This window comes from Argiope bruennichi, chromosome X2 (genome assembly GCF_947563725.1).
Source record: "Argiope bruennichi chromosome X2, qqArgBrue1.1, whole genome shotgun sequence".
NCBI lineage: Eukaryota > Metazoa > Arthropoda > Arachnida > Araneae > Araneidae > Argiope > Argiope bruennichi.
In genome coordinates this window covers 51,410,947-51,433,413 of record NC_079163.1, presented here as the reverse complement: position 1 = coordinate 51,433,413, position 22,467 = coordinate 51,410,947, and the positions used below count along the sequence as shown (strand labels likewise).

The 22,467-nt window shown below is 29.0% G+C and overlaps 1 protein-coding gene across 2 annotated transcripts in view; it reads right to left on the bottom strand.

The window, feature by feature from the left end:
- LOC129960877 (uncharacterized) overlaps positions 1-22,467 on the bottom strand; it is a 116,954-nt gene that overhangs the window by 24,604 nt on the left and 69,883 nt on the right. The gene's annotated exons all lie outside the window — the stretch shown is intronic.

The following is a 22,467-nucleotide window of genomic DNA, read 5'->3' as shown; positions in this document are numbered from 1 at the left end:
AACAATGGGATTGTGAAAGGAACCCCATTTCTTTATTTGGTATAGAAGTTTTAGAATCCTTACGGGAATCAATGAAGTTTTGAAACAATATGTGATATGACCATTACGTTCCGGAATACTACATACGCTTCCAATCAGATTTATGATTTTTTGGATTATTTCAGGAAAAAATTCTTTAAAATAATACTAAAATAAAACAGACAAATCTCTAATCATAAAAGTTGCTTATTTTACAGCTTCATCAATTGTAGTCATATCTTTACTTATTGCTCAAAAATTTATTCATTGCAATGCTTTTTCTCTCGTAAAACATTTCAAAGCAAATAATTCAATAAAACATTCAAAGCAAAATTTTATCGACAGAAAGAAAAAAAAAGTTTAGGAATTCTTGAGAGTTTAAGGAGGAAAAATGTATTAATAATTATAAAAGGATTTTCGTTAGTAAATATGCCAAGATTTTGTTTATTAAATGAAAATACATTTTTTTTTCATAATACTCTTTAGACATTTATTTTATTTAATGCCGATAATTTTCTATTTATAACAACAATTTAAAAATATATTTTGACCAAATTCAATAAATAAGAAATTTAACAAGTTAAAAATGCAACCTCGTGAAAATCAGTCTTGTCCAAAATCGTAATATTCTCTATGTATTATTTGTTCATTTAAACTCATTTCAATTTTCAATCGAATCTCGCTTTCACTGAGGTAATATTTGTTAAAAGATCTTTAAAAAGAACTTTTTCATTTTAAGAGCTGACAAATAACAAAGAAAATGGAGCAAAACAGATTTTCAATTTATGAGTATTAATTAATATATTAGAACCACTACTTAAAATTAGCGAAAAACGAAGAATTTTTTAGGTAATATTTCTCAGTTCTAATATCACTAATTTTGGGCCAAACTAAAGCCTTTTTTCTCTCATTGAACTCCATATGTAATACGAAGCATTGATTATATTGTCTGATTATTCGATTCATGGGCATCTTTTTAGTATTTCTTAATCAGACATATAGACGATGCTTGTTTTTTCCTTCTTTCGAAATAAAAATTTAAAAAAAAAGAAGCTCGAATAATCAAAATCTTCTAAATACCACAAAACTTCTGCACCAAGAATGACATGGCAATTAAATCAATTTGATCTTTAAGAATAATTCTATTGACACCATTGTTCCCTCTTTACGCAGCCTCAGTTCATTGCAATATCAATGTTCTTTTCTTTAAGCTTAAGTTGGTGAGAAACAGAATATTTTTTGTGCGAGCTCAATTCATATTGCTTGTGCAACTGCTTTGGAGTGAGACAGCCTAGATAAGCCTTGTCGAAAGCGGAACCTTAGTGTCTCACGTGTATGGATGGCGATAAATCCTAAATGTGACACTTGGTGGGAGATAGGCTAAGAGGCAGTTGTCAACAGACAGCCGCAATGAAAGGATGTGATAACAACTTCAGTGCGTAACGGATACAACCACCATATGCCACGCTATGCATGATTCAAGCGAACCATGACATACTGTTTAAGCGGTGTTTCTTCAGATTTAAAGTTCAGCCAAAGGATATTACTTATGAATGTTTACTTTTTACGCAGAAACAAAGCATAGACACGCAAATGTAAAATAGTTATTTTAGCTTCAACATGATAAAATACTGTAAAGTGAAAGAAATACTTTTAATTTTGATCGTTTTTGTGATAAATTAGTTGTTTGAAGGCTTAGAGTTACACTGACGTAGACGGGAGAGGGGGTAATTATGGCGTAGATACCCAGGATGACAATCTTAGGGGGCGTCACGGAGGAAAACACTAATGTGTCTAATGTAATGTTTTAAGTCAAATATAATGTGGGGGCTTAAAATAGTACCAAAACTCGGGTGCTACTTACCCTCGCTATACTATTGAATAGTTACATTAAGTGGAAACATTTCAACACTGTAGTTTTCTAAATGATAATGACAGATTTTTCCCGGTTACTCAACGCGTATGCTCAATGTGCATTTGTAATAATTTAAAAATATTCTTCTGGATTTATCAACAAATTTCTTTGATAAATATCAAGAGGGACAATAGAAACTAGTGATATAAATAGAGAGAGAAAACATTAGTAAAATTTTATAAAATTGCAATTAATTTGTATTGCATTAACTATCATTAAAGGTTGTTTTAAAAAGTTTACGGCACAGAAAGAATCGGAACCTCATTTGATAATCAAAGAAACAAACAGTACCAAAATAACCAATATATTGATTTTAAACGAGACTTGAATTTAACTGAATTTAAAATGAAACAAAATTCAAATATGAATAATAGTTGTGATTTTGTAGCAATATGCAACAAATTCTATTAATATAAATATACATATTTAGCGGAGAAATATATCTGTCTTGCATGTAACAGTTATAAATGAAAAAAAATGTATACTTTTTGAAATTTTAGAAATTAAGCTGAAAAGGAATTAGCTGACTGCTGCCGAAATGATAATGACATCATGTATTCATCGAAAAATGTTAAAAATTTTAAATTACCTCAAAAACGTTATTGAAAGGAACAATATTACTTCAATACACATGTTTCAATATATATAAAAAAATTCCAATTATTATTTTTCATTAATTTAGTTCCAAAGTTCTAATGAAGTAAATCGTAGCAATATTTCATCATTGTCTAAAAAATGATATTAAAAGATTAATTATCTCTAATAAGTCTTTCGAATTTAACATGCTTTTCAATCCATATTGGAGACTACAGCATTTTATTATTAATATTACCATAAGAATTATATTGAAAGAATTCAATAACGACTAAAGTTTTGAAAATTTTTACGGTCTTAGATAGAACTGCTTAATTATGTCTTGCTTAAAACTCTAGGCTTGTATATTGACTTTCTTAATACTGATTCCAGAATTTTAAAAAAGATAATTCATACTTTAGATTAATTATCTCATATATTCATGAAATAATGAATCTAAAGTATTAAGGATTAAGTATTATTGATTTCCAGGAACAAAACTATTCATTTACAAGAATTGATTTATCATGAACTTTTAACAGGATTTTTATTAAAAGGCTTGTTTTTTCATTGATCTCTATGTTGATATATTATAATGTTTTGATATAATATAAATATAAAGGGGAATTGTAATTTTAGTGTAGGTGTTTGGCTCTCGATTATAAAGAAAGCGCTTAATCCAAATACAACAATTCCTTACATATTACTTAAACATAGGAAATCGATTATATATATTAATTTACATATTACATTAGTTAGGAAAAGTAGTGCTTACGTCCAAATTTAGACAAATATTTCACAAATCACAAATATTTTGATAAATGTCCCCATGGTCATTGAAATTTTTATCTAATATTTTTAACTACGTAACTGTTAACTGATTTATTACCTTCTATTTACCCCCATAACTTTGAGGACACGTGAGAGATAATCAAGTATGCTTGTGTTTCACTTTTATGGTTTTTCAAAAAAGTTGGAAATAGTGATCTTTCCCCAATTAACTTTTGAAAATTTGTACTTTTACATCTTATTTACATTTTTTGTTGAAATATATATACACAACTTTGAGACTAATTAATTAATAGCTAAGGCGAATAAAATGGGAGTTTCTTTATTGGGTCGTAATTTGAATTGAACAGGTTAGACTTCATAAAAGTTATGATAGCATTTGAATCTGATCAGGAAAAAAAAGTTTTAAACAAGTTTGATAAAGAATTTATCAATTATTTGTACTTAAAATACTTTCGGACACTTCTATTCCAGATGAACCTAGAAAGAATGCAAAACATCTAGATGTTACAGTTTTGATCTAGCTTCTAAATGAGAGGGAGAAGTGATCTAAATTGCGTTCAGTAACAACTCAAACTGACAATATGGAGTGTATTACTTAAAATATTCTCAGATATGATCCTTATATATTTAAAAGTAATTAATATATTTGACCAGAACTTAGATTAATAACTATTAATCAATATTTTATGTGACGAAATCGTTTATTTTTAAAATAAAAATGATTTAATTTTTGAACTTTTTTGAAATTTTCAAAATATAGAGTTCAAACTATCAATATGTGAAAATATAACTTTGATTTTTTTTTATGTATTGGTCATTAACTACAGAATAACATAACTAACAATTAAATGTATCATGAGTTTATATATTAGGATTTTATTATTGATTTTATACCAATTTAGAATTGTAGAAGTTCAGAGTTTCTATCCGTTTGTGGCGTTCCTTTAATTCATGGACGGAAAGGTCAATCTCTTGCTTATGGTTACTCACAGACAATTGGTTTCTTTTCCTTTTGGAACCTGTTCTGAACTAATCAGAAAATTTTAATAATTCAATTGCCAGAATTGTCATTAATTAGAAAATTATCCTTTAAACTTCTTCAAATCTACGCCTTTATCTGCAAGACATTAATTTAAACTGAGAAATAGTTACTAATTTCTTGTTTTGCTTGTAAAATCCTTATTTAAAATAATTAACTAAAAATGTTATATGTTTGTTACTTTTTCCAAGCATATAATAACTAAGCATATTTTCAATAATTTAATATTAACTTTTTAAAGCTTTTACATTTTGAATTTAGTTTATCCTTTACGAATAAAGTATACAGTTTTGTTTTCAAGATTGAGTTAATTTTTTTTAGAGTTTTTTCACTCGACTCTAAAAACTGTATAGAACATTTAACTTAGAGTTGCTTGCTTACTTATGCTCTGCTGTGTCGTCATTTTTCCTTTTTTTCTGCTGCAAGATGCGTAATTTATTCCAAATTAAATTAGCGAGGTGCATTTACTTGATTATGTATTAATTCCGTGGGCAATGTCAATTTTTAAATGCATATTAAGAAAATTTAGGAAGTTAAGCTGTTAACGGGAAATTAGCAGAACTTTTATTGCCAACCACGATTTGTTTGTTCTTTGTTCACGATATTTTTGCTTTTCGTTTTTATTTATTTATTTTTGCATTTTAAATTTTCCCTCCTCTCTGCCCGCCCATTTATGTCTTAGCTGCAAATGAATAGCTAATCCTAGTGTTTCAAAAAAAAAAAAAAAAAAAGAGTTACTATTCTCTTCGCATATAATAACCCTATCAGCGAGCGCGTCCTTGCTCTACAGATGAAATCCTACACTCGACTCAGTTAAATAACTCTGTTGAGTATTCCTCCAGAAGTTAAGTCAGAGCTGCGTAACGGAGGAAGCTCGGATGACAAGATTATGGCTACTGATGGCCTACCGGAAGTTGAAGTTCAGTTTGGGAACGAAACAGTTTGAACATTACTTGCATTACAAGAGGACGATTGTGTTGCTAGGTTACATGTTATTGCTTTGCTTCGTGAACATATTTGTTGTTGTTGTCGTATTTATGGAACAAAAAGTATGGGAAGGCGTAGAAATCCAGAGCAAAGTACAGAATGGATGAAAGAAAAACTGTTTCTTCTACGAATCTCTATGTATCATTTGCTGTGAAAATATGTGAAAAGGAAAAGGGACAAAATGTGCGAAAAAAAAGTTTTAGATATAAGATTGTGTAGAAAAGGAGTATTTTTGAGATATAGAGACGTTTTGCCTTATTTATTCCAGCACTTATAGAGCATAATATTTTGGGTTCGGGAAGTTACGGTTGTGCAGGAACAGATAAAGTCTTTCTTCACATAAATCTGTCGTTTGTAGAACTATAGCATACAGTTTCTTTCTTGCATCTATCTCCATTGTTTATAGCTACTTTTTCATTGGTGAAGATGAAATCGTCTTTACTTTCTTCCTTCCTTTCCCTTTTTTTATTAAGTTATAGTATTGCAAGTATCAAATAAATAAGAGATTGAATCCATCAATTTGTAAGTTTTGGAATACAGTGGAGTAAATAAATGCTTCAGAATATCAGGATTATGAAATTCGATGCAAATTTTCATTATTAAATCCAGAGTACAGATTTAACCAATATTACAAATTCATCCTCACATTATACTCTTCAAATGTGCCTTGCCAAATTAAATTTGTAATCCACTACAATCTTTCAGAATGATGAAGATAACATGCAACGGATGTCAGATGACTTGCATAGTTACATTTATAGTATGATTATTACGTCACATTAATTCATGCAATTGAGCTTGCTTAAGCTAATGGTATGTCGAGTAAGAATAAAATGGAAATGTAAAGCAACTTTAACTACAGCACTTGAGTTAATGATGGTGCCTTACGAATGTGTTCCAGACTAATCAATCATCTGTAATGAAAGTGGAATTCAACTCAACGAGTAAATACCTACTAGAGACATAAAAGGGCTTAAGTCTCTAAAATCTATGCGTTGTTGTTAAGTATAAGAGGAAATATAAAAGCTCTTTCTTGATGAATTATAAAGGAATAATTTACTTTTAATCTCTTTCAAAATAATCTTGGAATCAAAAAGCAGAACTAAGTTATAACATATAATTCACCATGCTGTTAGGATAATTCAAAACATTTTTTAAAAAAATATATCTCTTCAAAAATGTAGATGTTATCCGGATTTTATAAGAGCTACAAAGATTGTAGTAATTTTCTTCTAAGGTTTTAACTAACTTCAATAAAATAATTTATTTATCATAGGTGTTTAAATTCATTGTTCTAATTTATTTATCATAATAATTATTTACAAAAGTTTAATTTCAAAATCAACAATAGAGCGATTAAGAATAGACTAAAACATGTGATAAACAATATAATAACAGGGAAAATGTCTGTAATGTAGATTAATAGTATTGCTTAGAGAATAAATACAAAGATATTATACTTTGGAGAACATGTAAAGTCACATATTAAAATCATATTTAAATAACTTATCTTTCTTCTTTGATTATTTCATTACAAAAATTTTAATAGGCTACAGAAGAATAGAGCTCTGAAATTATTAATGATTACTCTCAAAATTAATAAACATTTACACAAGTTTAAGTAAAAAATAATTTTCTCATACTACCTATAATTGAAAAAATGTACTCTTACGTTTCTTTCTTAAGTTCTCTTGCGTTTACAAGTTTCTTTTCAAAATAAAAAGAAAATATTTAAACAAGTGCCTTATCCTAATCTCCTCTAACTATTTATCTCATATTATAAGAAATAAGGATACACTAAAAACAAAAACAAAAAAAATCTTGCTGACACAAGAAAAGACTTCATTACAGAATATCAGAAAATGCTTTAAAAAGTTAGTATCGCTATTTGAAGATTATATTAAACGGAAATAACAAATATTTCTAAGTTGAAAAATATTTTTTTTTTTCGGTATCGAGCTGGGTACCTAAACGAAACACCGACTAAGATAAAATAAATAGCCATAAAAACTAATATTTTGATATCAAGATTTTTTACAATGGTTTCAAGACTAATTTTCTATCAAATTTAGACTAATTAAGAATCACCGTTTACAGAGAAAAGTAAATTTAGTTATTTTATTATGAGTACAAACTCTAATTTGTAAAAGATCAATTATAAAATATAAAAAGTTAAATGTCATTTGCCAGGCGGAGATGCGCAGAATTTTCATCTCATATGCGAATGCTTATCATCTCAATCGGATGAATATAAAGCGAATTCAAACAAAAGAAAATTTTATCAGAGGAGACAAATCCATGAGATTATTTCCATTCCCATTGCATTAGTTTATATCTTAATTGTTTCTGGTTATTTAAAAAATTCTTTAACAACTATTATTCAGTCGATACCTATACATTAGATGCAATAATTTAATGATGTATTATAATAAAAAAAGGAAGAAATGTTATATATCAAGAAAATATCGTATCAAAAGGATACAAGAACTAGAATTGGGAAAAATCTGAGGAAGAATTAAAAAAGAAAAGTAGAATGTTAAAATGTATGAAAACAATATCTTGTATATACATGTTTTTTCCATTCCTAACATATAAGAACGCAACTTAAATTTCCGCCATTTCTTATATGTTTTTTTAATAAGAAAGATACTATACAAGTATAAAACTGTGATGGATTCTGTATACATGAATGGTTCTATCGTTCACGTGTCCTGAAAAATGCTTAAACTTATTTTAACTTTTATACAGATAACTTTATTAATCATTTAAATGCATGTCATTGGAGCTAGAATTATTGATACAATTAATGAAAATTTAAGAAATTATTTTCTAATTAAGGTGGGAAATATTGATAAAAGTAAAACAAATGTAACATTCTGGCTAGAATCCTAAAGTTTTATATTACAAAGCGATTTCTATTAAAATGATGAATTAAAATTAAAAAAACAAACATTAAGTACAAAAAATTAAGCGCAATAATTTCCATACACATAATTGAAAACAGCATCGGCAATTTCATTAATATTAATATTGTAATCAATGTGAGAAATGATTGAGTTTTTGTTATCTTTTCTACGAGAAATCATTGTTTCTTTATTTTGCCCCTTTTCCCACTTCCCTCTAGGTATAATTTGTTTGTTTATATTTTCTTTGTTTGCAACAGAATAAAATACAAACTGTTATTAATTATAGAAATTAAATGAAATAAAATGCTATCCATAGTTATCTGTCATAACACCAAACATTTTCTGATTAAAAGATGGTTAAATTTTCTTTAAATTATTTTTTGCATTCGTAAAAGATCTATGCAATAATCATTTTTTGGAAGCAGAAGAAATAAGTGAACAGCCGCATTTTTAGTGTATATCAGTTTCTGCAATTTATTGCAACTTCATCATCTTGTACACATTAAAATTAATAGAAATAACTCCCTTTCAATAAGGTATTCTTTTTTCTTTTTTTTTCCTAATTATGCATAAAAAGTTTTGAAATTATATAGTATCTCGAAATAATTTGATAATAAATCGTGAAAAATGCGCAAGTAATCGTTGCAGAGTTTTAATTCTATATCAGTAAGATGAATGCTTTTATGTTATTATTATATTAAATACTTCTTGCAGAAGCATTTACAATTCAATATATATATATATTTCTGATGAATAATTGCAGTTTTTCTCTCATTTAAAGAATTGAATTAACTGTTAAAACAGAAATTTATTTCCTAGATATATTTTAATAAATTTAAAATAGCCAACATTTTCAACCAAAAATTGAAACAACATACTCTGATATAAGTACCATAAACATTTGATATCGCAATGTGGGCAAAACGACCTTAATTTACAAAATGACTAAAAATATTAGTACTTCCTAACAAGCGAAACTAAAAACTAAGGAGTTAACAAACTAATTTTATAAATATCAACTGTAATATAACTTTTATCATTAGACTAAGTCGTCCGCTTCACTGGAAATTGTTTGCATCGCAGTAGCTGAAACATTTAAATTTTTTGTTGAATATTTCTACGCAGTACTTTAAATATCAAAAAGTGTGCTTGACATTAGCATTCATTTAAAACTTCAAGAATCAATAGATGTATATCTGGTTGAAATGGCAGTCTGCATTACCTTTAGCGGTCGGTGTCAATTCATAAGATTCTTGAAAGAACATTTATTTTTATTTAGAAATTGAAAGTTTTCTAAACAAGAATTTAAAATTAAAAAAAAAAGAAAAAAGAAAAAAAAATTTCCCTGAGGAATAAAACTACGAAGTAAAACAAACGACACAAAAACTGTTGATATGAATTAAGTCTCTTTTCAGCCACAAATCGATGAGCTATTTTGAATCAGACAGAAAAAATACGTTTCTAGATTGTAGCAGGAAATAAAAATTTATAAATAAGAAATATCTGCACTGTTGCGAAAATTTGATATCACATATTTTTACACAATTTTAGATTGGTCACATAGATCAAAAATTAAATATTTAGTTTCACAAAATAATGAGTACAATTTCCTAAGAAAATATCTAGATAATTCCATTTAATTGCGAGTTATAAAAATTAAATCTTCCAAAGTAGTTCATGGGTTAATATCAGTCTTCTGAAGCCAGCCAGTGTTGAAATACTAAATGCTAAAAATTGGCTACGTGAAACCTTTATGCATTACTTACTAGATAAAAGATTTCGAAATGTGGTAAGATTCCCAGGTTTTATTTTCATTATGAAATTTTGAATCTTCTGGAGAATAGAAGTACCAATTATTTTCAGAAAAATCACTATAGGGTTGTAGAAAGATGACACAATGCAAGAGGTTTTCACTCTTTCATGAACGACATTATGCCTTTAAGAAAGTCATAGATCTTTCTAGAGAAAAGACGGGTAATATTGCAAATTGCCCACTTTCTATGTAAAAATTTGAAGTTAAAATGAGATGAATGAGCATATTCTGCAAACTGAAGAAGTAATTTATGATCTCCCATGATGACATTAAATGTTACACTGCTGGCTGTAGCACTGTCATTTTCTTGCTTAGTGACACTTTGCAACTTGATGCTGGGCATGTTATTGGCAGATTAGTAAGTACACATTTTTATACGATTGCTTTAATAAAATGGATTTTCCAGAATCTTCACGTTTTCTGTAAAACAAAACAAATGGAAGAAATTGAATTATTTAACAGCGTGAATTCTATAATTAAAGGACATAGTATACCATTATTAAAAAATCCTAAATAGAGTGGGAGAAAAAAGCTGTCCAGGCTTAAAAAAGGATTTATTGAAAGGTTAAAGTCTTTAGATTATAACATTTAAAAGAGATGAGATAGCAAAATAGCAGTAACTGAAATTTCGAAGTTAGTTTCATACAACAGGAACTTAGCAAATACAAGTATATTCCATTTGTCTTTGTCTACTTTTAGACATCTGCCGGACTGAAAGAGGTAGTGTAAAATGCTTTGAGGTAAGCTATGGTATTGAGTTACTGAACATAAAGGACTTCTTTTACATTTTAAAATTACATTTAGAATGAAAAGGGATGTGATTTATTAGAAGGAAGGCATGCCAAAAGATTATAAAGGTTCCTTTGATTACAAATCTTAGGTTTACTGAAGCTAAAATACTTGTTAGTAGGAAAGCGAAAGGGAATGAGAGGTTGCCAACTATATGATAATGTGGTTTTATCGTCTTTGCTCATCCGACGAACTGTCTTTGCTTTCATCAAGATGGACTAAAATCACTGAGGTAGTAAAGATAAATGGTTTCTTGTGGAAGATATCGATCCACTCAGGCACGTTTAGCTTCCAAGAAATGAAACAAACATTAATATTTTACTTTTGCACCCACCCCATGATGTTCAGATCATCTATAAGTTCTTATTCTCTCAGGACACTGCATCGCGATTTAAAATGAACTTAGAGACTTTCTTTTAACTATCTGACATTTTAAAAGTTTAAGATCTTAATATCTACAGAATACATTAATGTATTCTTTCTGTTCATATATGGTTTAATTCAAATATTTGGAATAGATTATCAAATGAAATAATTCATCAGTTCCCATTCGGTGTTTTCTTCCTAATTGTAGCTTAACAGTTAAGAGTGGGAAATAATAATAAATAGCACCTTTAATGCAGAGTAAAAAAAGGAGAAAAAATACCCTTGAAAGACATAGGCATTATAAAATTAGTGATTATTTTAGAGTTCAAAAGACTAGTGATTGAACTGAAGTTCTGAAACAACAGTTGAAGCATTGAAATCATATGGATGCTAAATTTCGCCATATAAGAGTAGATATTTCAAATCTTTTATAGCAATGTGGATTTTTGTAAATTGTAATGTGTTTTTGTAGAATACTTTGAAATTAAAATGTTTCATGGAAATAGAAAAGTATTCTTTTATTTTTTCAAATCTTCATATTTTTAATTGAATCTTCACAGATTTTTTAGTCTGACACTCGATCAAAAATTCACTTAGAATGAAATAGGATGTAATTTGTTTGAAGAAAGACAGATCAAAATATTATAAAGGTTCCTCTAATTAGAGAAATGAAGAATAGATATATCCTTTTTTCTTAGATTTTCTTCTAGTATTTTCTCAAAGTAAAAAGAATTTCAACATCTACATCTGGAAATTTTGTTTACTGCCTCAAAATGAAATATTCATTGTAAAATCAATCTCAGTATAAAAACCTGTGATATTGGTTGTTTCTTTTGCCACTGGACAATCTGAAGTATTGTTCTCAGTGTTGTTAATTTACATTACTAATTACTAAAAGTTTAATAACAATCTTAGAGTCTCACAGTAATAACAAAAAACGTACAAATACGTAAAAAAATTAATAAGACATATTTCATTTTTCAACATAAAAATGCGAAAAAATTTCAATGGAAATCCACTAATTGCATAGAAGCAAAAATAGTAAAAGAATAGGATGAAACACTGTGACATGATTACTAAAACACTCGTGTAAATGTACATAATTTATATCAAAATGCATTTTATGCAATTCATATTGTATTAAGGAGACTTTGTACGTACGACTTTGTGATCGTAAACTGTCAGGGAAAATTTATTTTTTAATATATGTTAAGCAGGGTGCATAGAAATGTTTTTAAACTTATGTAAATATTTATTTTTTTCATATTTTTCTGTCTTTACTATTTTGAGTTTGCAGCATGCAAGAACAGTGTAAGATAAATTTTCCTGAAAATCAGGCAACACAATGCATAAATTATTAAAGCTTTAAATGAATTCTAATGAGAAACTGAATTGATCCTGAATTTTAGAAGATGATATACGTTTGACACAATGCGAGATTCCTAGTAAAAATTTAAATTCGTTGAAATATATATAGATATATATTAACAAAGGATTGTACATCTTTATAGATTCACAAAATAATTTATCCATCCAAGCACATTCTATAAAGTAATGAATAAATAACTTCTCAAAATCTCTGCTTATTATAATGTCGAAGAACTTGATGACTTAACAGAAATGCTGAAATTAATTCAACTATTTAAAATTATCCTTAATGATTTTCTTAATCTGAAAAATACAATAGCCAGTATGGTAGTAGTTGAAGTTCCAAATAAAAATAATTTGTAATTGAAGATGCACTCGGATCCCACCCGACTCTAGAATCAATATGAGCCAGAACCTCCAGAAAGATCAAGAATTACTCTCACTTAGGAAAGAAAAAAATTATTTTCTGACAAAATGAAAAAAAAAAAAAAATACCTTTCCCTCTACGAACCCTGTCACTATAGCGACAGTTTGAAAAAGTAACCTTCTTTTTCCTCCTCTTTCCTGTAAACGTAAGCATTGATTTATTTGTAAAACAGAAAAATTTATTTTACATCTTTTCCTAACAGATTCATCCTGTTAAAGCTTATTTCTTTAAATATATTTTTTCAGTTTTTATCATTAATTTCTTGATATAATATATGCGACGTTTTTTTTTCCCGACATAGCACAGAAATGAAGATCAATATTTCTTCAGTCCAGAGTCCCCCCCCCCCGTAGTTCAAATAATGAGTCAAATATAATTGATAATAATCAGTTTTGAAATTAAAAAAAGAATAAATTAGGATTATATTCTAGTATAGATACTTTCTTCAAACTAGAATTGGCATTTCATAGCAGCTATGGCAACGGCAGAAAAATTTTAAAAATTTTCGAAGCCATTTTTAGTAGATTATTATAAGAATTATATAAAACTGACAAACGAGAATTGAAATATAGGAATTACTAATCACTTAAAAGTGAAAACAAACCGATTTCAAACTTCATAATAATTATTAGAACTGAGACGGACATTCGCAACTGCGAAGTAAAACTAATTTGATGCCTCTTTTGATTGATTATTATATATTAGATTACTGAATATTGAGATTATTAAATAAATAGACGAAAATGAAAAGAAAAAAAAAAGATGCCAAACTCCCCGATTTTTACGGCGGAATCTCAAAAGGATAAAAAATCGAAAGGAGCGTCGTCTTTGTCACTTCGCCATAAAATTGACAAGAACTTCTGTCTTCTTGTTTCCTCAGCGGCACCTTTTGAGAACAAGATTAAGTAAAGAAAACAGAGTTTAGAAATCGGAAGTTGAATATTGACAAAACCGTACTATCCATCAAGTCAAATAATCCTTCTTTGAATCGTTAATCTTTATTTACTTACTATTTCTCAAAATAAGTTTGCAGTTTATAATTAATGTTTAACCAAGAATTGGTAGAAATAAAACTGCACGTGAGTTAAGACAGGTATCTGATTACTTGGATCATATTCTTTTTAATATAATTTGACAGTGATAATTAAATGAAATAATCTTTATTTGAACCATTAGTTTAATAATCAATTATTTTGTTTTTCTTCACACTCCGATAATTGCTTATATAAAGCATTATCGAGAATAGGCATTATAATTTTGAGCCGTAATCGGATGACTAAGTCGAGACTTGAACGTATACGTTACTCTAAAAATATTCACACCACAGAAACTTGAACACATTTCATGGAAATCCAACCTGCACAAGGGCTTAATTTATAACAGATCTGGTTGCACATATGTCAGATAATAAAACTAGGTCTCTGCCAAAAAACCACCATTGTATTCTATAAATGTATGGAATATTTTGTACCAACAATTTTTGAACAATTCTGGCGACTCCTTTACGGGCAGAAAAAAATTTCGAGACTTGAAAAACATAAAATAAGAACAAAAAAAAAACTTCATTAATCATAAAGAAAATTTTTATAGGATAATTTGAGTAGTAAAGTAGCAAAATCGTAATGAAATGATTTAAATATTTAATTTTCTTAACTGTTTTTTTGATAAAAGAATAACACTCAGTGGAATGAAATAGAGAAATTTGAAACTCTCCTCTATATTGTTCATAAACTAAAGCAACATTTTTTCAAAATATTCATTGCTTGATTGTTATATTTCTTGATGTAAAACATTTCGATGGAACAAAACAATCATTAATGAAAAACTAAAAATTAATTGGTAAAATTTATTCAACTTTCCGTCTGTTAAATTACACTTTTATAAATTCATAGCTGTCTAAACTACATCTACTGAATTGTCATTTAACTGGGCAAAAGGAAATATTTTAAGAAAATTTTAATGAAACGAGAAAAGCACTTATAAAAAACACTATTTAGACACCCTTCTCGTTTCAAACATCAGAATTAATAAATATTTTCTTTAACGAATTATTTAAGAATTCTTCTATAGGATTAGTTAGGGCCGCGATGGCCTATTGGTAAGGTCTCGGCTCGTGAGCCGTAGGGTTTCAGGTTCGAGACCCGATTCCTCCGAAGAGCCGTCGTGTTAGGGGGTCTGTTGCACGTTAAATCCATCGGGGCCAAACGTCCTCCAGCTGGTGTGGTATGGAGAAGGGGATGCCAGCTTAGGTGTCGTCCTCGTCATCTGACCGCGGTTCAAAATTACGAGGTCCGTCCCAAAATAGCCCTAGTGTTGCTTTAAAACGGGACGTTAATATAATTACCTAAACCTATAGGATTAGTTGAGCTAACTCGGAATGAATTCCACACCTCATTGAAATGGATAGTATGACATGAAGAATTGGTCTAAATTTTGCACTTACCAAAAGAGGTACATTTATCAATGATTTATTTCCAAAATAATTTATTAATTAATCAGCCTCGCCAACAAGAACATTATCAATTACTCCGGTATGTTGTCACTTATCTTAGATAATATGAATTAACTAGTAACAAGCATTTCAACCTCTGATAACAATAACAAATTTATTTCAATGCAATATAATTGAAATGATATGAAACTACTGTATATTGCATCAGAATGCATTTTACTCCTGTCCTGAATTACCACAAAATACTGTTCTTTACCGTTTCTTTTCAAAAATATTTTCTATTTTATGGAATGTCGTATATAAGCTAACATAATTATTTAATGCCCTCAGTTTCGTGTAATTTATAATCGTTCTATTTCCAATTCAGTTGGGAAAAGGAGAAAATGTAACTTTATGAAAAATAGAAATTACTGAAAATTGGCATATTAGAAGAAAATACTTAAGACTTGAAAAACTTATTAATATTAGAAAAAACTATTAATTCAGTTTAGTAATAGAAAGCTGAACCACTTGAAGTAGAGTTTCCAATCCATAACTGAACTCTTCCTTGGTCTTTCACCTGAAAAACCAAGAACTTTGTTCCTACCATCAACTTCAATGATAACTTCTGGGAATAGCTTTTATTCGACAATTATAAATAGCAAACTAATCATTCAACACCAAAACTAATCTTGATTCAGCTATATTGATGCTTCTCAAACTTGTTGTATCTAGTTCAGCAATATTAACTCAATCAGTCTGACAGATATATGAATAATTGGGTCTTCATTTTTGTATCTTCAACGTTATTAAAAGATGCACATTAAAATATTTATCAAAACATAAATATTTGTTGAAAAGTCAGGCACAGATGATTCGAGAATAGTTACTTCCTGAATTTCCGCAAGCTACATTTCTTGTTGAAAAGAGTCAATATCGTTACTTTCAGATTCCTTCATCCATATTGCATTTTCTTCCTTTTTTTAATACACGATGTCAAATGGCTTCAAACCCATATTAGATACCAATTTTCATTCATGAAAATCAATATGTATGTAAAGCAGATGATAAATAGTTATTTTTTGTTTTAGTTATTAATTTGTTCTAAAGGAATAAATATTATTAACTATAATTTAACACAATCACGTCCTTACATTCAAAACTATTTCCTATATCATATAATAATTATTTCTAAAAAAATACAGGTTTTTATTATAATAAAAGCATGTTCTTAATTACCTAGTGATGGAAATTTTCAGGATTAACTGGGGAAATTCATTTTAATTCTCAGGAAGAATTCCAAAAAACAAAAACAAAAAATGAAGTTTTCTTGTTATCTTTGTAGCCTACAAATCCAGGAAATGAAGAATTTATCAATTTACCTTGCATATAATTGTGAGTGCAGAGAACGGACAATGAAACTTTTGAATGTTTTGATTTGACTTTTTCAGAACACATTTACAACTAAATTTTAACAAAATGCAATATAATGGCAATGCACAGAACGGGAAAGTGTTTTACTCCTTTCTCTAGAATATCTTAACCAAAGCACAAGATTTCCAGTTCGCCACCTCACTGTAATCAGCTGTCCCCAGTTTCCCAATCCGACCCTGTCAGATTATAAACTTTTTATTTCATCCATTAAGGAATGAATATCAGTTCAAAATATCTATTTAATTTTATGAGAATAGGTGTGTGTATGAAAATCTCATTTTTCTCAAAAAGGTTTAATAAAAATAAGTATTAGGTAATCAGAAGTTAAGAGAACTTCTCATCAAATGAAATCTAAATTCTATGTTAAGGAAACATGAAAGGAAGTGCAAGGCTTTCTACTCAATTACAAGGAAGTGCAAGGCTTTCTACTCAATTAAAAGCATTGTTTAAATTTTTTCTTTTGTCAATAATTTTGACTCAACTTTTAAATCTAAAATTTACAACTCTACAAATCGCTACTTATTGCAAACATTTTATTAAATACGAATTCAGATCTATATTCGTTTCAAAATTGTAAAATAAAAGCGTTTTCTGATGAGGTATTTTACGTTACAAGTCTAAATTTTGACATTACAAAAGTATTAGCAGTTAAAGTTTTACAGTTTAAAGAAATTAGTTAAGAAAACCTAACTAATTTCTAATATTTCAGGGAATTCATCGAAATACTCTAAGATATTTTCTTTCCGTTTGTCCTGAAATAAGTTTGCTGTTCTTAGAATTTGGTAAGAATGATATTTTGACATTTTATTTTGCAACTAAAAGGGATTTTTTTAAAAATTTACCCTAATTTTCTTAGCTCACGTAAGGAAATCCGACATCTTTGAACATTTTTTTTTTCTTGAATTTTCGAAAATAAATTGTGTATTCCCTTAGGAGATAAATTGTCAGCCATCAAGGGAGAAGAGTTAAGCTGAGGAAGACAGCCAAGAACATGTTTTGCTTTAGAAAGATATTCTTAGGTATATAAATGTGCTTGAAGACGCGGTGAAAAAATGACGCTCACTGTGCGAGAAGTTCATGTCAAACCATCAGGTCAGGAGGAACAGCGATACTTCACCTTTGACCTCCTCATGACAGTTTGACATCCAACTGACACAGCGACGACGCTGCTTAAGCTGGCTGAGAACACAGAAGAAAGTAAAGTTTTGGCGACCCTACAGCGCTCCAATTACCAATTATTTGCAAAAAATACGCCCTCTTGAATCATGAAAGAAACACTTCATTAGTTTTCCTTCTTGTAACTAGAATCAGGCTTAGGTAAAATGCGACATCAACTCAATGATTCTTTGCTTACTTCATGAATCATTCAAGAATTCAGCTCAGGTTTCGAAGGTTTCTTGCATGTGTTTTCTTTGCCGTCCATCATATTTTTATATTTCTTTTAGTTCCAACATTACCTTAATCCTCAGTCTAAAAATTTTAAAGGAGATTCAAACCTCTAGCACGGACATCGTTGCATGATGACTTAGGTTTCATTCGTCTGTTTTTGTATCATTTTTAAATAGTCATTCTTAATTATAGTAACAATAGTGTGTAGGCAAAAAAAAAAAAAAAAAAAAAAAAAAAAAAATGTATAGGATAACGTTGCAACGAGAGTGTGCGTAAAAGCAATAGCACAATGATGAAAAATGCTGTAAAATAAATTTAAAAATAAGTTTCAAAATGTATTGTGATTATAGAAATAATTACACGAATATAAAAATTGTATTACTGAAAGGCAAATTTTTAAATTCAGAGTGGTGTAAAAATGTTTTTCCTGCGGTGTTACTGGGGGGGGTTAAAATTTAAGTTTTTAATTAAAAATGATTAAAATTTTGAAAAATTCTTTGTTATTGGGCCCCTACTCGCTAAGAAATAATTACATGTCAAATGTAGTAATTCTGGTTCAAAAGTCTTCCCAGTAAAGCGTTTTAAACAATTATTTCATCATGTGTATCGCTTCACGCAATTTAGAGATAGCATCCAGCCTAGTGCTTGAATATCATGTCAGAAAATTCTAGAAATCAGCAGCAGTTTATATTTTAAAGTAGTGGTATAGATACAGTTCTACCTTTGAAAAATAAACAAAAGCATAAGTAAAATCGGAAGACAACAAAAGAATTTCAGTTATTAACTAACAATAGTTGTAGTTTCAAAAGAGTTAACGACAGTTGACAATTGTTATTTTTTTTTTTTTTTTTTTTTTTTCGAAATACTGAAAATTTCAATTGAGTAGTGAATGAAAATGGTAATTTCTTTTACAAGTTTTCTTTCACATTGATTTAGGTTATATATAGAACTTCATTAGAACAGAGAATCTTAAAATGCTATCCTTCGCTATCACTTTTAAGAGGGGAAAAATATACCTAATTCTATTTTTAAAATAAAATACAGATACCAATAAGTAAATGAAGCATTTATTAATTATAAATAAAAATATATTAAATATAAAATATTTTTTCAAAAAATTTCCGCTCTTTATTTAAGTTAGTGATTTTTTTCTCAGTGTCTTCTAAAAGATATGAAAGAAAGTGATGGAAGAAGGTATGAGAACTCTACGTCATTACACCGGGAAGCTTCTTCCCACAGTTTGCGAGGTTCTATGATAGGAAATTCCAGTTTCTGCATCGAATTTAGCAAGAGAACGACGTGCTGAAATATCTAACAATGAAATGACAAAAGGTGAAAAAACTCTAAGGTGCTTTTAATCTGTATGAAAATGTGGGACAAAAAAGAAAAATAATTCTCCTTGTAATCAATACAAGTTGTTTTTAAAATCTCTAGACGAATAACAGTAGTTAGGCATACAGGAGAAGGTCATTCTTAGAATGATTATGAAATCGCAAATGCAAAAAGTGGCCAGTATAGGAGTCTTATATAATATTCAAAGAAACGGAATGAAATTTTGGATGCAATATTTTAATGAATGCGTTCAACAATGATTGCAAAAAACCCGGCAGGGCACGAATAGTTAAGATTACAATGCCAAAAGTTCGAAAATTTCAAATGACAAGAAAGCGGTAAGAAGAGAGAAAATAAAAAAAAAAAAAAATGAAAACAATTAATAAAAATAAAGAAAAGAATACTCTATTGTGGACGCTGATTGTGATGATCACTTTGGGTCCAATACAAAGCGATCACTTCATCTTAATGACCAGTACATCTAATATGCTTTAAAAATAATAAAATTCTATTTACAAAAGTAGAAGGAAAACAGATCATACAACGTCATTCGTATTATTTATTCGTTTTAATTAAAATCGATAAAATAAACCAAGTTGAAATATATGCATACATGTTTAATTTTTTATACTTTCTCAAGTCATCAAGCATTCGTTGAACAAATCCTTCATATGAATAATGCTTAGTAAAATATTCAGCACAGAATTGGACTGTTCTTCTTAAGGGTCGAAGGGCTTGGAAAAGTTCGGGGGCTGTTGGTGGTTTCTCTTCTGGCTCCTCTTCATTATTATTGTCTTCATGTTTTAGACCGTCATCTCTTTCATTCATCCAAGCATGATAAATTGTTCTTTCTGTGGTTTTTTTATTAATTGTCTCTCAGTTTACGTCAGCTTTGAGCCAAGCCTCATAATCTCTTTCGAAAAGGTCTGTTAACTTTTTAATGAATCTTGGTAATCCTCTTTATTGAAACTAATAAAATCACCATGCATAATCACCTGGACATAGAAACTGATCACTACAAGCGAATTATTAATCATAAGAATCGACGGATTATCTTTATATTTAGATATGGAAAATCCATTTCTCGCTTTTTTCGTATACAACCGATTGATCTCTACATCTTTGATCGTTACAAGCGACGACTCCTGTATTATTTATATTCACAAATTTTCCATGTGCGTTCAGAATCATTATGTATGAATGGCTTTATATAACAGTAAAGTTTTATTTTTATTATCGCATTGTGGATTCACTGACAAAGTTGTCACATATGCAATACTGAACCCAGGTTCTGTAAAATAAATGACTTTTTTATGTTTCTGACCTATCCTTAAAGTTCGTGCAATGATTTTAGAAGCATCCTGTATAAGAAAAACACGTTGGATTTCTCATAAAAGAATTTTCACCCGTTTTCTAGAATAATTTCGGGCTCTTTTTGGTACTCTTCAGATTTTTTTTCACATTAACATCTTAAATACTCAAATGAGTTTTTATAAATGTTTTCGAGACTTTAAAATCCACATTTCGTTTAATTCATAGAAATAATTTAAAAAACGAAATAAATTGAAAAAAATGCTGATTATGTGGAGTTCGCCATCTTCATAAATAATTTGTGCAAGCAATTTAAAAACAATTTTGTGTTTTCCCCTATTTTTCGTATTTATACAATTTCAACAAAGATTTACCCTTCCCTCAACGTAGCATGATGGAAGGCTTCTTATATAATGAATTTTTTTCTTCAGTTTCATTTATTATCGAAAAGCGATTTTGAGACTGCCTTTTATGCAGTCAAGAAATAAAGTTTCCACACAGAAAAGTAACATTTCTGGCAAAAGACTACAATAAACAAATTTATGGGTCATACTTAAATACTATCAGCGATATAATGATCATGCCTGTAAGAAGTAATAAAAACGCCATCCAAAATTTTAACTTAATTCTATAGTTGAAATTGACATAAGGAAAAAGAAATTGTATACATGTTTCGACACAGTTTTAGTTTGAAGATTACAATTTATTGTAAAAATGTTGACGGTGAGAAATCTCGGAATTTTGCACTCAGTAGACCGAAATTAATTTGAATAGTATTTTTTACTACAAGTGACAGCAAGTACCGGATGATCAAGATGCCTGTAGAGGTTTCAATGATCGAATCTTAAAACAGTTTGAGGGGTAATCATTTGATATAAATGATGATTTGGGGCGGAGCATAAAAAATGCAAGATAAATTATTATTTATAGTCCTTAATTCCCCCAAAATTCAATTGTATTAGTTTCCATTGGTAACATTGTGTAGGGAATCTGCAAAAACATTAAGATCCTGTCTTTGAGGGGGGAAGGAGGGAAATCTCGTACATTTTTGTTTGACTTAGCAACATGTCCCTTTGTAAATCTAGTAAAGGCTTTCACGATTGAGATTTTTGGAGAAGATATCACTAACAAGAGCTGCAAGATTCCGAAACCCACTCGATTACCAGATTTAATTCAAACAAAATTCTGGTTAAAGAGATATTTGAAATTGCGGGTGTATCGATCACGCTCTTCTTCTAAGTCAGAATTTAAATATGCAATTCACCATAAGGTATTCCCATATATTCTGATATCACTGCCTTTGTAACATGTCTGCAATGTGTTGTACCCTACGGAGGAGGCTAAGTCAAACATTTGTTGTTCTAATGAAAAATGTTAACATTGTCATTCAATACTGTAATTTAATTTTTTGTACCTATTCATTTTTATCAATATCCCCAACAAATGATTTTCTACATTAATCATTAGGATCTACTAGGATCTTTCAAACGATCGTATTCGTAATTTGGTATTTCATGACGTAATGGCAAAGATTGTTTTGAGCTTTTGCATTTCGTAATTAGTTAATTTTCTATGGA